Here is a 14,611-nt window from a genome sequence, read left to right on the forward strand (position 1 = left end):
ACAGGCTGCTCTAAAGGAAAGGTCAGTTCCCTGGTGGGAATTCACTTCCCCTACTGTAGCCTGACTATTAATACCTATCTAAATTGCACTAGGCCTGCTAAATGGCCACATTCACACGTTCTCAGGATAATCAAATATCCCTTTAATGTACTTGCATAGTAAGTTCCTTCTTTTTCCTGATCTCCTCATAGTCCTTCCAAATACCCTTCTCCAATAGCACCCACCGCTCCCCCACACCCTTGTCCTTCACTAACATCCCCAGAAGCTCTTGTTCTTGACCCAAAGGTTTGCCAGGAGCAAAGACCCAAATGAGTTAGGGCACAACTCCAGCTGCTGGAAGTCTCTCCCTTATCTCAGAGTCAGAAGGCTCTCTTTTCCCGTCTCATCGTTTTGCTCTGTGTTTGTGCTCTCTGCGCTACCGAGTCAGAGGGAGAGGATGAGAGGTTAGCTGGAGGACTTTCTCATTAAGGGTGCCAGGTTTGTTGTTCAATCTTGTACAGCTGCATCGCAGAGGGTTCAAAGAGCCTTTCTTTATCCTCCAGGGCTTCCTCCTGCAGTCAGTTCAGACCTGCCCCCAAACAGCCATTGCATACGATAGCCAGGTCCAAAATGAGACACAAACAAATTTTAAGCCATTGCAAATGTGCATCTCCTTACGGCTTCGTAAAAACAATGCTGCAGGACCCAAAGCCTAGTTTCCTTGCCCAGATCCAGGGAACTAGCAATATGGAAAGATAATATCCTCTTAGATTAAATAAATCCACCAAATATTTTATTTACATGATGTTACTAAGGATTGGAAGAGATGTAGGAACCTTTGATTGTATTTTTATTTTAATATTAAAATGCACTGATGATTCTGGCCTGTCATTTGTAATCAGTTGACTGTGTCAGAAATCTGTTCTGCTGTGACCAGTACAATGTGAAAATGGGCCAGGAGTCCCTGAGACACAAGATTACTCTGATTGAATAATGTTTCCTCTGCTTCTGCCTCAGTTCTGCCGGAGGTGCTGCCTCAAGCCATCCACCAGCAAGGAATCAGGAGGCATCTGACCCCTGTCCTGCATATTTCTGAGTTGTTACAATTATCGCAATTGCTGCATGCAAAGTACCTGTACATGAAGGGTCTTGATTGATTGTATTACCTACCAGGCTAGAAGTCTGCATTTAGATGTCGCGTGAGCTCAACCTGAGTCTAATTACAGCGCAGAAAAAATAGCAGTGCAAAATGTTAGCAGTTTTCAACAGACTAGAGTAAGTGTAACCTACTTTCTCCAAGTATGGCCTATATAAAAAGATCTTGGTTTATTTGAACTATTTGAAATGCTAGAAGCATCAGAATTATTGCATTGTTAAAACCAACTGGAACAAAGGAAAGACTGTTGTAGCTGTGAAATGTATTTAAAAACTCAGTTATTTATTAATTTTTGTCCTAAGCTAATTAGGTGATATAGAGTATACTCACTAAGAGTAAGTGCTAAAACTTTGAGAATGATGCATTGTATTTCTCTCACAAAATAGAAACAAAATGTTTACCAAAATCATTGCTTATGGTATTCAAAAACACATGAAAAATGAAGTGTTTTTAAAATAAAAGTACTCTTACTTTTAGCTTGATTACCTAAAGAAATAATGTTCTTGTAGTCATATTTTTTGTCTGTCTGATGAGTCTCTTCTGCCTGCCAATAACTTCTGATCCCATTAGTTCATTTCAGCTAAGTTTGACAGCGGTGTGAAGGTCTCAAAGTTTCTGCAAGCTTCTACAAATGTTGTGAAACTCCCAGCTGGATCAAAGAAAGCAACCCACATTCATTTTCATGCTGGGGGAAAAGCTGCAGAGTGAGTTCAAGAGTTACATGGTCTCTTTGGTCTTTCATTTGGCCGCTCATATTGGCCAATAAGTGTAAATATACCCCAAAACAACTGGAGCATGTGCTGCTGCCTCCCTACCCAATAGACAGGGAACAGTGGAGGGGGCTAGTGGGGGGGGAACTCAAAAAGTCAAGGGGGAGCTGGTGGCACTGTTGATGGTAGGCACAATGCCATGAGGCTTCAATATAGGATGCAGAGAGTACACGGGGGCTGGGAGAAATGCTGTGTTTATTGCAGCAGAGGGTGAGAGAGGTAGTGAACACAAATCCATTGAAAACCAGGCTTCGTTAGTTCTCGTTTCCTCTCACAAATGAATTAAAACCATCACCTAAATATTTCAGAGGGAAAAAAAAAAAAATGAAATAGCCAAAATGCAGAGTACAAAAGTTCTTACTTACAAGCTGATGGAAGAAGCAGCAAGAGCTTACCTGGCAATTAATGTTCACTTATAGTGAGCAGTTCAAACCCACTGGATATTTTCTTAGAAACATTGAGACAGAAGGAATCTCACAGAGGTTACCCAGTACAGCACTCCTGTACTGTGGCAGGATTATGTACAGCACGACTGTCTCTGGCAGGAGTTTATCTACCTTTCTCTCAGAGAACTTCCAGTCAGGTGGATTCCACAGCCACCCTAACTATCTTGTTCCAGGTTTCATCACCTTAGCACCAAGTGTAGGGTGAGGGGGGTTCCCTAATACACCAAAGACTTCTTTACTTTCTTTGGTTCTTTGCTTTCTTCTTCTCAGAGCACAATCACCATAAGCTAGTATCTGTCTGCAAAAGACCACTCTGACTTACTCCTCTTTTCCTTTTCTCTGAGCTAAATTAATCAAATTCCTTAACAGGCTATGCTTTCTAAAACTGTTGTTGGTCCTGCTGCTCTCTTCTTGACTGTCCATTTCGTTAGCCCGTTTCTCTAGGTGTCCCAGACAAGGCCTCCTGCTATGCATCTTCTGCAGGCTATGGAAAATTCTCTTTTAATACACCCCACGTTGAGGTCTGCCTGCTTTTTCACCTTCACCACAGTATTGACCTCTACTTGAGTCTGTAATGCTATGTAATCCTCATAACCTTTCAAAACATATTGCTTCCTAGTTATCCATTACCTATTTTTATTTGAGGATTTGAGCTCTGCTTCCTCTGGGTAGTACTTTGCACTTGTCTTTGTTGAATTCTACCTTACTGGTTTTAGGCCATCTCTCTGATTTTTCAAGATTATCTTTAATTCCTATTCTGTTCTTCAAAATGCTTTTAACTATCTCCTTGTTTCTTGTAGTCATTTGCTAATTTTATGACCTTTTATTTCCTTATCCAGTTTGTTCATTAGCCTATTTAATAGAATGTAGCTGAGATCAGAACCCTTCAGGAACCTACTTGAAACATCCTCCTGGTTTGATAGTACACAACTGATACTTAGTTTTTGAGAATTACTTCAGAGGCAACTGCTTACCCACTCATGACCCACCTACACAATATTTCCTTAGCTTACTGATGAGAATCTCATGCTAAGTATGTAATGAATGTCGCTGATGCAGACATATAGCACATCTACTGCTTCATCACTATCCGTGAGGTCAGTTATGAGTCAAAGAAGAAAATTGAGTTTGTTTCATATGGAGTTTTCTTGACAATCCTACATTTTAATAAAATTAATTTAATAAAATTTTAATAAATTTATTATTTTCTAGGTGATTACTAAAACGTAGTTTAATAGTTCTCTTCTGAATCTTCCTGGTGATATTTATTTCATGATCTTCTTTATAATCTCTTCTCTTTTTCTGAAAATACCTAGTAAGATTTTTTTCCAGCATTACAATCTTCCTCCCAAATACTTGAAATGGCAAGTGGTAGTATATGTTTGAAAGATCACACCTTATCTCCACAGAAAATGTTATTCTAGATTAGGAGAAAATTGTCTGTCGGACAACATATTGATGGCTTTGACTCCTAATTGTTTATGGAGAACTTTCATTTAATATGCAGATGTATCTAATATGTAGATACAGACTGTGCATTTTAAATAAACAGTGTTCAAAAGCTTTGTAAGCTTATTCACAGTTGGGAAAAGATAAGGGGATGCTGAAGTTAAGGTTGCAAACACAGTCCATTCTGCTTGTACTTTACAGAAATTATTTGAATGCTGGGAGACATTGCCCACATATACTGATAGCTGTTGGTGCCTTCAGACTGTTGGAAGGACACACAGTGTAATGCACTTACACTAAGGAGAGCAAAATTGCAACTCAGAACACATACCAATAGCAGTCAGATCCCTGACCCACTTTCCATGAATTTCTTTATTTTAAATTAAAACAAAGGTAAACCAGAAACGTCTGTGGCAATAAAGGCAGAGTACAGCAAATGGAATAAATTACTAGCGTAGTACCTGGGCTGCCTTCACAGGGTGAATCCTACTTCCCCATAATTTCTGGTATAAATGTTGTGCTAAATAAGGACATTAAGTGGGCAACACCCCTAATAATATTAGAAGACTCCTCAGTGCTGTATCCAAAAGGAGAAATTAGTGTTTCAGTCACTAGGTTATGAAGCCTAAAAGCTAGCCTAAATCCCTGGCCTCTGCAGCAGAATGAACAGCTGAGCTTAGCCCCTCAGCCATCCCTGGGAGAGCAGTAACACACGTGGAGAAGGAGTGCTTGCTCCCCTGTTAATCTGTTTTAGCTGCAGCAAGAACATCATTTAAATGCAGCGTCTCATTCAGAGGGTAAAAATACTTCTTGTGCTTAGCCACTTAAGTCATGTATTTGGGTACAGGTTAATGGATGTCCACTAAAGCCCAGCCAGAGGTGGTGGTATTGCTCACCTTTGGATTAATAGCCAGCGCCTGGAACATTTCTGTGGCAAATGAGAGGTGGAGGCCCTTCTCAACAACAGCTTCAAAACCACAGCTTTGAGAAGACAGCCCAACAGCAGACTGGCAGCTGGTCAGCGCCAGAATGGATCAGGCAAGAAATGAGTAAAAGGTAAATGCACTAAACAAGATAAAGGAGGAATCACCTGAAAAGTAAAGTTTAAAAAAAAATTATAAGCATCAGGAAAATTAAATCTCAACTAAGACGTTGTATTGAGTAGCTAAGTTTCCTATGAGCACCTTGTCTTCAGTAATGAACCAATTGATTACAATGAGCATCCTAATCAATACAGTGCTTTTTAACAGCTTAATATACATCCTTCAGAACTATCAGGGAAGAATAGTCTGCTGGATAAAAGCACAGGCAAGGTGGGTTTCTTTGTTCTCTATGACAAGAATAACATTTGTAGTATTTCCAACAATATCTCAAGAAAACTAATTCATTTATCAAGCAATAAATCATGAATGCACACTATCCTGCCAAAGTCTTACCCTCCTATCCTAGTCCAGGCTGTACAGCAGTAAAATGCTGTCTGTTGTTTTCTTCCTTGCTTTCTCTCTGCTTGGGATTTAGGGCATTGTAAACTTTTTTGAACATTCAAAGGTGTGACCCACAATATGGTGGTATGGTAACTACTTTGGATTTAGCTATATGTCTGGATTCAATATTCTTCCTCCCAATTATTCTACCCATGACTTTTTTTCAAATACATTTCAAAACTAAAATCATCTTGTATTTGCTTTCAGTTACATAAAATAGAACAAATTGTCTTCTGATGTAGATTAGCATATCTTTACTGAAGCCAATGAAATTATACGAATTCATATGGATAAGTATTTGCCCTCTCGCCTTACATACAGAAGGCAAAATCTAGAATTCCTATTAAAATGTTTCAAAAACCTACATCCTGTTACATTTTGTTCTAAGAATCTGCAGATGTCAGCTAATGAAAATAAACTTCAAAGGGAGGAATCATTTGAATTAATTGGGAGCTAAATCACAATCTCAAAATAAGTTCTGTTTGGAAATGGTTGCTTTATACTGTGTTGTTAAGTGGGTATTAGCCTTTTAACAGCTCTGCTGTTTGATGCAGAGCTGTCCACTTGAAATAAGAAGTAAATAGCAGAAGCTACTGATCATGAACCTTGAGGTCTGAGGCAGCCCTTGCTTCCATGCTGATAAAGTATTCAAAATAAACTCTCAGTTAAGATGCTGCTTTTTATTTTTCTTCTTGGAAAAAACAAGGTTTCCCCAAGAAAACCAGAGTACTCTCTCTCTACTCCTGTCCTTCTGCCCCATGCCACATTCAACAGTGAAGCCAGAGGTGAGATATGGTAGATACTCCTATTACCAGTGAATGAGAGGGAAATACCGATGATGTCAGAGAGGGAAGGAGAAAGAGGAGCCAAGGAAATTTCAGTTTCTGACTCTTTTTTTAATAATTAGTAAAAAGAGAGGCTCTGCTTGACTATATGTCAGCCAGACTACACTCTGGAGGAGAAAGGTAATGTGCTGGAAGGCAGTACAGTGAAATAATAATAATAATAATAATACAGCTTCTTGTCATACGTACAAGGCTCCAAAACACCCATCTTTCTGATTTACGAAAGCAGTTTTAATGGACAAGAAGACACATGGCTGGATAACCCTAGGACAGAGTCTTCAATAGTCATAAAAAACCTATAAAGCAAGGACAGCAGACAAGCAAGATTACACAGCCATTTGCCAGAGCAGTGTTGGGGTGGGAACTCTGTAGGGTTGATCCAGGCTCAGAAGTCCTCTGGCATTGAAGAGGGAGGCATGACATGAAGAACTAAGGCAGACAATGGATAGGAGCAGACTGGCAAATACACTTTCAGGTCTCCACTGAGACTGTCATCACTAATGCCCTTTATTTGCAGCTGTGGCATTCATATTTCCTGATGTGGATCACTGGTCACTAGTGAATAACGATGCACAGAGCTACATCCTTCATACAGATGGTAAAGAGGTCTTGTGGGGAGAAGAGCTTTTGGTCTTTGAACTCAGAAAAAAATCACTGTAGATGAAGAAATCTCTTCAGCCAATCCAACATTCCCCAAAAATCCTCTTCAAAATGAATGTCAGCTCAAGAGCAGAAGAGAATTTCTGTACATTTCTGCAAAATTGGAGACACTTGAATCTATTGTTCAACTGACCAAGGATGACACTCAGGAGAAAGTGCTTGTTGCCCACTGATTCTATGAATCGATGGCTTCCAGAAAGATTGGAAGCTAATGTGGATGAGGTAGAGGGAGAATTCAACCATTATTGTCAAGAGGAAAGCTATTTCAGAGGAACATTTCAATTTACCTTCTCTAGAAAGAGTCATGATTTCCTGTGAGAAAAAAAAAACCTACTTCACAGAAATAGAAAAGAAGGATAACTGGTTTTCTGCTCACCTAACCTCATTCTGCAGTTCCTCTCCCTAAGACATATTATTGTCTGTGGTTCAGTTTTTGCATTGATTATCTGAATTCCTTTTCTAAGGTAATTCAAACAATAAGTCAAAACAAAGGTATGCGAGTTATATGTTAAGTTATAGCTTCAAGTACATTTTGCTCATATACAATTTTCAGCTAATAGACTGTTGATATTTGCTAAATACAAATCATTATTTTGGGTGAAAGCCCATGCATCCAGGTGTTGTGTGTGCAATGTTCACAGACCGTCTTCTGCAAACTCAATTTTGAGTCTACACACTAAAACACTGAGCAGAAGGAGCTCAGGTAGCCAAGACAGTAAGACAGAACCCCCCAAGAATCAATACGCTTCTTGATCCCCACTGTGCTCCAGAAGGAGAATCAGGAGTTAGGTCACTTGTTAAACTGGTGTCTCTCCTGACTCAGCTGCACTGAACAACTAAATGCAAGGAAGCCATATCAGTGTGTCCTTTTCCAAGAGTGTAAGTAATGAGCCACTGACTGTAGCAAAACATAGGTAACTGGACTTGCAAGAGGACTTGCAAAACGCTCATGTCCCCTGTGCAGCTCTACCTGGTGTGAAAGGCAGTCTGCCGGCTTTCAGAGACATGCAGTGTTTTTGCCAAGCATAAGTTTCCTTTTCCTTTACTGAGATACAGCAAATTTACTGATTCTGGGCAACCCACATAAGGATGTACAGTCCTTCATATAAAATAGACTTTCAATAGCTATAAGAGAAACTAGCCAGCTCCAGATAATTCATTCGAATACCAATGACAGCTTTCAGAGAGGTAAAAATACAATGACTGGTGGTAGTAAGATAATCCAGGGACCTATTTTTGCAAGTGCTCTGTTGTTAGTGCTGCTTCCCTATTCAAAATCTACTTTTTTTAGTTGGTCTGTCTAAACTCCATCTTCATTTTCAAGTAGATGCAAAGGCTAAAATCTATCTATGCTGCAATCAATAGTAAACCACCCACAGATTTTGCCAGAGTTTGTATTTTAGCATGCATTGGCAAAAGAGATGCACCATCAAGTTCTGCACTGGACTGATGTTTTCACTTGCAAACATTTGATGAAAGAGAGTGGAAGATACAGATAACAAAGCTCTTGACGCTGTCCGCCCTTGGTGCACGTTACATAGATTGAAACAGCAGCTGGGTAATACTGTAAAGACAGCTCAAGCACATCCATCCCATGCTGCTGGACAGGATTTGTGGAAAACAGGCACCCTTCACATATAACTGTGCTGAGGATAATTCAGGTCAATGTCTTTTTTTACTTACTTGCAAAAGAATGTCTTCTAGTTTTACCCTGCTGTGATTAGAAGATACATAACCTTCAGCTTTGCTCTCAGCATCAATCATCTGCAGCTAATATTTTCAGCAAGTGTAAGCAGCCTATGCACCACTGATTCCTTTGAATCACGATGTTTTAGTTAAAAATCATTTTGGAAAGTGAGACTTGGACTCCTTAGACTTGGGCAATCCACAACATTTTACTTTTTTTCCTTGCATATCTCAAAGAGTTATGTTAAAAGGTATGTAAAGCATCCATTCTCTTCCACAAACAGGAGAAGCATCTTCTGTTTGATAAGCCAGAACTTATCAGCCATCTTACCTCAGATCTGCTATTTATACTGCCCTTCTGCAAATGTGTTATCACTGCCCTGCACACTGTTCTAAGGCATTTTCCACAAAACCTACAGATTTCCACATCCGAAATGAGCACAGCCCAGATCAAATTTGTACAGAAGCTGGAACTCAGTCTTCACTTTGGATGGCTGTGTGTGGGAGTGCATGCATGTATGTGTATTTTTGTGGGTGTATCAGCATTACATTTCTTAAATTTTGTTCCTGCTGTAAAAATGACTCTTATAGCGGTTTATTTTAACACCAAATTGCAAGGTTAGTTCATTTTACAAGATGGCAGTTTAACACATCGGGAGAAGGAGGGAGAATAGATTTTTCCTAAGATCTGCAGTGTCTGTGATGCTCTGTAACAAACAGAGCAGAACAAAATTCTGGTGACCATTTTGATGAAAAAGTGAATGTGCTCAGTGAGCCAACAAGAAGCAGTAAGGGAAATCAAATAAGAGACTTGATAATTTTTCCCTCTTCCAGCCATTCCATCTGAATTTCTGTAATTTTATTTAAGGCAGAAATATTGTACTTAAGGGGGTTTAATGCTTTTTTTAATTAAATATGCTCAATTAGTTTGTGAAGAAACATTTCTCTGTAAAAATCAGCTGCGATACTTGGTGAGTTCATTCTTTCCCTAAAGCTAAAATCAGCTGTAATAGCTTTCCTCTTAACTCTAGAAAAAACATTCTCTAACTTTGACACTTTAATCTCCACAAAGGCCGTATAGAAACAATCACAAGAAATGAAGATTGAAGAATGAAGGCAAGCTGGCTTTAGGGCTCCATTACACTAAAAATGGGAAGAGAAAGGAAGTATGTCATCAGAGTCTGCACAGTACTGTAGCTTATGCCACCCAAAAATGAAAAACTCAGCTGCCTGCAGCTGGCTCGCGTCCCACCGTCTCTGCCATTTAAGGCAGTAGGAGTCTCCTCTCTCTACCTCTGCCCAAATGAAAAATTTTCGCTTCTCATTTTGATGTATCTGTTGGGTAAAATTCACATCATCTGCTTAAAACCCATCATACCTGCTCTCTGCAGGCTCTCAGTGTCCCAGTGTCAGGGTTACCTTTCAGCCTCCCACAGGCTCAGGCAGGAGGGATCTGTCTTTTAGGACCATATATCCCAGCAGCCCCACCCTGACCCAAGCACAAGATTGCATACTGTTGGCTGGGGTTCACCAAGGTCTGCCTGAGACCCAGGCACTGTTAAAGGAGGAGAGAACACCACACAACTTATGTCTGGGAGCAGTGCTGCAGATGTATCTCCTACTGCCTTTTTCTTTGCTATGGATGACAATGCTTCTGTATGAATGAAATGCCACATACCAAACACACCAGATACCTCCATTAAACTATCAAATGCTGCAAAAATAATCCAACACTGAAAAAAAAATCCCTTTCCTTCTTGTATCTTCATATTCTGTTTAATAGCTCTGATCCTCTGATACTAATTAAGTTCTCTGCTTTCGTCTCTTCCATTGCACTCCTATGTATTCATCTATGTGTGCGCGCACACACATACATTGACACGCTTTAAACCATATGACACTGTCCTAACCTTGTTCCTTTTCTACTCCAACCCCCTTATCCCACCTACATTTTTAACTCCAAAAGACTCCATTGCTCAGCTGAGGCAATGTCACAGCAACTGTTTGTGAGGACGAGAAGAGGAAGGTGCAGCTGGCTCGCACAGCTGGGAAGGAGCAGGGGACAAGACAGGTGGAAGAGCTCTTTCAGCATTCCCGTTATGCCCAGGACTAGTGCCTGCTGGCTATAACAAAGACTGCAGTGCTGAGAGGTAAGGGTTAAGTCAGCTGAGGTCCAGGGTGCATATTCTGACTGAACCTTGCAGTACTTTTATTTTTTCTGCACCCTGTGAGCTCCACAAAGGTGTGTAGCTGCTAGCCAGCTCTGCTGTGCTTTCCACCGCTGTTCACTACGCTGCAGATGTCCACCTGTCACTTGCTCTAGGCCATCAGACTTGATAAATTCCTATTGCAAACAGAAGATAAGCTCCATGTTTAGCAAAGTGGAATGATACCAAGTCTATTTTCATTTCTGCTACCCCAGGAATATGCATTATGCATATATTTTACATTTATGCCAGTTGGACTCAATTCTGCATCTTCCTGTTAGCTGAAATGATTACCTTTGTTTTTGGCAGTGGTGTGATGATGCTGTATTTACCTGAACAGGATTTTAACTCATGACCCCACTCAGCAGCTTAACATATTCTGCTTCAAGCCACCTTATTTTGAATGAGGATGCAGAAGTTGGCATGGTCCTATCAGTAGCAATGGTAGAGCACCCCCCATAGTCCTTTAATCTTCCCCATCCCTTGGAGTTTTGGCCCCCATGGGGGGCCATCTGTGACAAGGGGAGCAAGGGCACAGTCCTGAGCAGCAGTACCCAGCCTGCACAGGTACTGCAGACCCTGGGAGGCTGCTGGTCTTGCCCAGCACCACTTCCATGGCAGTGTTTGGGCATTAATGCCAACCTAGGACCACTCCCAACAGGCTTTCTGGACACGGCCACCCTGTTCAGTGGTCAGAAAGCATTTAGCCCTACAGGTGCAAGCTGCATCAGGGCCAGTTAACCTCTGAGTGGTCCTTGGGCCATTTTGCAGACATAGCCTACAACTCTTCGTCTGACTTTCCTCCTGTCTTTCCTATTTTCACCCCATAGATTAAGCCATTTCAAGCTCAGCTGCACCTCTCTAATCAGACATGCTCTCTCTCTCCCTCTCTGCATTCTCATTTGCAGCCAACTCTTGGATGTTTCCTCTTTGATCCCTTTCCCGCATTCAGTTTTGCCAGTCCACCACCTCTTACCGTCTTCCATTTCTTGTCATCTGAACACTTTCTCCTAAATCTTCTGTAAATTCCTGGTGCTCTTCCATCTTTGCTATCTCCCTTCTTCTCCTTTTTTCTGTTGATTCTGGTGGCAGCACCCTGGTAATAGCACTTTTTATTGGGAAGTGATAACGTATGGTTGTAAAGGTTTTAAATCTTATAGTTCTTCCTTTTGTCTCTCATTCCTTTTTCTCTTGGTTATCTTCTCCATTGACTTTCTTTCCATGTCATTTCATATTCATTTCCCACATCTGTAGAATTCACCAGCACCCTGCTATTCCCTCTGCAGCTTTGCAAGCTTTTTTTTTCCTCTCTTTTTTCCCTTTTTCTTTTTTATAGGCAGCGGCCACTCTTAATCTTCGCAGGAACTATTCATCTCTATGCAACACCTGTCGTCTTTCGTGCCCCAGCTTCTCATTTTACATCTGGTCTGTATTTGCATAGTCTAGTCTTCAGCTGGATGGTGCCTTTCATAGCTTTCCCCACATCATTTTTAATCTTTTCTGTACTGCTTCTCCCTTCCTTTTTATCCCAGAGGCAGAAGGGCCCTGTTAGCTAGTTCTGTTTCATAGGAAATTTTCTTTCAACATCAAAGAATACCAGATTGCAAACACTGTTAAAATTAGCGCACAGCTCTCTAGATCCTGGTGAGTTATAGCATTGGAAAAAGATTTATGCCCCAAGATTTCTTATTCATCCTTGGTTTTAGTGCCAATCAATTTTGTCTAGCCCAGAGGTTTTGGCACTCAGTTTATCTCTTTTTCCATGTCTGTACCTCTATGTCAGTTTTGAAAATCATTGTTTCCCTAAAACCTTGCCCTGCTGTTCTCAGTCACTCACTTTTGCCACTAAAACGCACATTAAAAGTATACTTCTTGTTCTAGGATTAAATAATTTCTCAAAATTCCTTAGTGATGGAGCTCCCACGGCTTTCCCAAGCAACCTGACCCCTGCCCCACTAACCTTGCTCCCTGTCCTCGCTCATCCCTGTTGCAATGTCAGCCTATTTTTCTTGTGCCAACACAGTGGGCATGGTGAACTATTCACTCCTTCCTCTTTGCAGGTACCATTTAGATTTTGCACATAACCGCTTTCAGCCTCCCCTTCTCTGGATTGAGCTACTACAGGGATTTCAAGCTTTTTTCTTGGGTCATATTTTCTAGAGCTCTGACCATTCATGTGTTCTCTCCTCAGGTCCCTCAGGATCTCTCTCCCTGCCAGATTACTCATACTAACACACTAACCCCGCTTTACTGAAGAGAAGCATTTGCTTCTCCATTAGTCTGCTCATTCCCCAGTAAAGTTTATACTTACACTCTTCTGTATTGGAGAGGAAATCTCAGTGCTCAGGTCTGTGGTTTATATATGATCTAAACATAAGTGTGAATGCTTGTTAATACATATAGAAGCATTTGAAATAATGCTGATATCATGTAGCACACGCTTGCTTCACTCCTCTGTCATCCTTGCACCACAGGGTATGTCGCTTTTTCCTAATAATTCTTCTCTTAATTCCCTTAGTAGTGTCTTTGGGCTGAGGGTACCCTTGGTTTCACTGTCAATTCCTCTAGTCTACAAAATTTTACTTCTAAGCAGCTCACTTCATTTTCACTAGCAGTTTTCTTTCTCCCTAAAATAGCAGGGGTTAATTACAGGATTTGTGTTATCCATCAGTATTTCATTTCTAGAATTTCCTGAAGACATATAAAGGGCCAAACACACAAAGTTCAGTGCTGTATTTCTATTTGAAATAACAGAAGGATATAAATCCACCTACAACCAGTGACCTTTCAGGATTTGCAGCATTAGATCACATTGAAAAAACTCTGACGGATGAAAAATATAAGCGTTAGGGAAAACTAATATCTGGGATCCCTGGTGTAATGTTTGCAAGAAAAGATTTTATAGCAGTTATTTTACTCTGATTTATTCACACCTTTTGCATCTATCCTCAGGCCAAAGTGCTCTAACTTCTCCATAAAAAATTCACATTTGGCCAGATTTTTCCTCTAATGGGATGCTGGCTGCCTGTGGTAGTTTTTTCTGAGAGTCCTGTCTAAGTTTTTCCTGTGACAAAGGTTGCAGCTAATGTTAAGTCTGTAATTTCCTTACAATAACTTTGTGGCTCCTGACAATACTGTAGGAAATGAGGATGCCCCAAAGGGCAGCACAGTAAAATGAATGGTGAGAACTTGCTCTGAGTGGTAGGTAAGACCTATCTGAGGTGGGTGTCCATCCACAGACATACACAGACACACACAGAGTGTGTTAAGGTCACAATGTGACCTTTTGCACTGATGTTTATTACAAATCTCACCAGAAAGTCTTTTCTACTTTTTAAAACTAGTTTAGACATTAATCTGAAAGAACTATAAATGCTGAAATACCACTTTTTATGATAGATAAATTCAAGAGAATAAGCAACACCAGTTCTTTCACCCAACATTCCTTCATCTCTAGCTTTGGTTCAAGTTTTACTCTCAAGTCACACAAAGTCAAATAAGTCTTTCTAAAACTTGACTGGTCCCCTTCTTTCAGTAGTTCAAATAGCCTTATATAGGCTGTGAATGTTGTCTACCTAGACTTTAGTAAAGCCTTTGACACTGTTTTCCACAGCATTCTCCTAGAGAAACTGGCTGCTCATGGCTTGGATGTGTGTATGCTTCACTGGGTAAAAAAACGGCTGGGTGGCCGGGCCCAAAAAGTTGCGATGAATGGAGTTAAATCCAGTTGGCGGCCAGTCACAAGTGGTGTTCCCCAGGGCTCAGTTTTGGGGCCGGTCTTGTTCGATATCTTTATCGATGATCTGGATGAGGGGATTGAGTGCACCCTCAGTAAGTTTGCAGACGACACCAAGTTGGGCGGGAGTGTTGATCTGCTCGAGGGTAGGAAGGCTCTGCAGAGGGACCTGGACAGGCTGGATCGATGGGCC

This window comes from Aptenodytes forsteri, unplaced genomic scaffold (genome assembly GCF_000699145.1).
Source record: "Aptenodytes forsteri isolate BGI_AS27 unplaced genomic scaffold, ASM69914v1 Scaffold336, whole genome shotgun sequence".
Taxonomy (NCBI): Eukaryota; Metazoa; Chordata; class Aves; order Sphenisciformes; family Spheniscidae; genus Aptenodytes; species Aptenodytes forsteri.